This window comes from Hipposideros armiger, unplaced genomic scaffold, assembly GCF_001890085.2.
Source record: "Hipposideros armiger isolate ML-2016 unplaced genomic scaffold, ASM189008v1 scaffold_510, whole genome shotgun sequence".
Lineage (NCBI taxonomy): Eukaryota > Metazoa > Chordata > Mammalia > Chiroptera > Hipposideridae > Hipposideros > Hipposideros armiger.
In genome coordinates, this window is record NW_017731860.1 from 191140 (window position 1) to 194312 (window position 3173).

Genomic DNA, 3173 nt, shown 5'->3' on the forward strand with positions numbered 1-3173 from the left:
TCTGGCGTCCCAAGCCAGTTCTTAACCATCGTGCCACTCGGCCGGCCCATCCTCTGCCCATTTTTTAATTGGATTGGGTTTTGTTTGTTTGTTTTGTTTTGTTTTTTTGCTATTGAGTTGTGAGTTCTTTATATATTTTGGGTATTAGACATTTATCAGATATATGATTTGAAAATATTTTTTCCCATTTGGTAGGTGGCTTTCTTCATTTTGTTGATGGTTTCTTTTGCTGTGAGGAAGCTTTTTAGTTTGATATAGTCCCACTTGTTTATCTTTGCTTTTGGAGTCAAAAACTCATCACCAAGACAGATGTCAAGGGGTTTATTGCCTACATTTCTTTTTCTAGGAGTTTTATGGTTTCAGCTAGAAGAAAACTTTTTGAGAAAAGGTTGAGAATCTGGGGAATTTTGCTGATAATTGATCTTGAGGTGCACTGGGTAAGATGAAATAATTTCAGTACGAAGGAGAAAATGTTTTCCTACCAATTCCCCAAAATTCAAACTTCACTGTTCTTTGCTCTGTTCTGTACCCCAGGAAACTGACCCCTAAGGACCATATCACGGGGCTTCCTTATTGGTCAGCATTCGTTTGGGTTTGGACAAGAGGCAGCACTGCTAGGAGAACGGATGGTAGGGAGAAAGAGAGGACAGAGATATCCAGGTTTTTCCTTCCCCACTCTCTCCCTGTTTCCGGCCATTGTCCTGGCAATGTCTGCTCCTCTTCATCACTATAGCTCCGGATCACCCTCCTTCACTGCTCCAGCTGTCACCAAGCTCCTTAAACACTCTTCTCTCTCATTGTCATCATGGTAAGAATTTTGTTTGTTTATTTGTCTGTGGGTACATCACATTTGTGTTGGTTGCCTTCACTCTACTCAGAACTCTGTAAATTGCCCCTTCATCAAATCTGTTCAGTTGAACCATTTCAGTGGCATTCTGTTTCATGGTAGGGCCCTAATTCATGGTGTGACACAGGGTCAGAACAGAGCTATGTGTAGATTCCAATGACCAGAGACGAGTATGGCAACTTCCAAGAAGGAAATAAAGGGCAGGAAGAGATCACCGTTTGCTTTCCCAAGGTAGAAAAAAATCTGCTTTGTTAAGGGGAAAAAGAAGTGGGGGATCCTTGCCAAGAGCATGGAGAATTCTAGGTCTCTATTTGCCTCCTGCTTACGGAATCATACAATCTTGTAGGGGACAGTCTTAATCCAAGTGTATGGGCTCTTTGCTGACTTGTTGGTTGACATTCAGAAGACGAAAAATTAAAAGAGGACAGCCTAAGACCACCAAAATAAAATGCATGAAAACAGAAGGCAAATATTAAGCCATTAAATGCATGGACTTCCAGGGGACTAACATGCAATATACACATATGAATGAGGACAAGTGTTTTTGAGTCTGGAGATAAGTATAGGGCTTCATTGAAGAAAAAAGTGTAGTTGTGTAACATGTTTTGGTGCGATAGCACTTTTGAAATAGCTTTTCTTAAATATTATGAAACATAAAGCTCTTCTACAATAATTCTAGACCTACATTTTCAAACAATATTTGAAAGAGTGAGATTCTGAATGCACTGGTATTCGAAAATTAATTTAAACCTTGACATGGTGGTATTTGACTTAGAGATCAAGGAGTACAGACATAGCAGTTACAAATTCAAATTAGAGAAGATGAGGGTAAGGTCCAGACTTGGTTGATCACTCACCTGTTCATTTGTTTGTAACTCTAGCCTGCCTGTTTCAACCCATAAGCTCAGGGTAATTGATTCTTTCAGATCAACTCTGGGTCTGGGGAGGAGTTCTAATGTAATGAGCCTTATTTCCCCTTGAAACTTATACAAATTAATCCTTTTTTTTCTTTATTGCTCCAAAGACAAGTGTACTTCTTGCAGCTTGTATGTGAGGAATGTTACTCAGATCTAGTTTCTAGACTCTGACCATTCATCCACAGTCTCCATTTTTACCTTTGCTACAAGACAGTGTGCCTGAGTTCCAGCTCATTGGTCTCTAGGTTCTGTTATTCCATCTCTTAGATCCTGAATTTAATGACCCTAGGCTGTTTCTTTATGACTCTAGTAACATTTTTTATTTGTCCTCTGATCCTCCTAGTGTACAGTATTTCTGAGACACTATATCTGTCTCTTTTCTTTTTCCACATATTTAACCTGACTCATAGCCCCTAGCTCTCCTGGTGAGTGGTGAGGTCTGTTGTCTAGCTAGTCAAGTCTCCAAGTAACATGAAGCAATAGAACTTTCTATGGTTTTCAAAGACATATCTCCTGATTGGGCACATACACAATTTATTTTTCCTAAATGAGGTTATTTAATTTAATACACTTAAATTGTCTATGGATAGATCGACCACCGTAAAGAACAAAGCACAGTTTCATGTGGGTAATTGCTGGAGTGGAATCAGATACAGGTGTAATGTACCTGATATATCAACATTGATTATTTGTACAACAGAATAAAATCTTATTCCACCCTCTGTATATGCTTCCAGGAATATGACATAGGTGTTTGAGAGCAGAAGTATATGCTAGAGATACATTTCTAAAGTTATTTAATATTGTGTTTCAAGTTATGCCTAGTAGAGCCTCATATAATTTTGATTGGAAATCATATTGTGTTCCCTTGAAGTGGGTAAGCAATGAGTACACAGGGAAAATGTAATACTACATAAAGCATAGGCGACATTGATACAAGAAAATCGGAACTTTGGAAGGAGACAAATCACTCTCCTTACATTGAATGCGGGCAAAAAGTAACTCCTGAATTTTATTTCTGCCATACATAACAATCTGAATTGAAATGAATCTATTTCCATCCTGTGACTTTGATTTGTTCTTCCTTTCACTCACTTTTTCCTACCTCTTTTCAAACACCCCCCACCTATCTGAGGATTTTTGCAGAACTAATCAAAAATGATAATTCTGGAAAACAAATTCGATTCCTCTTGACATAGAGGAAGATATATATATATATATATATATATATATATATATATATATGTATGTATGTAAATGCCCACATGCATATCGCTTATAAATTTTCTTTGGCTGCCTTTCTGCTCATTCTCAGAAGGCCAACATTTATCAGTAAGCATATCTATTGTTACTGACAAGCCCAGATCTACTACTACAGACTCTAAAGATATTCCAAACCATCATGTTCA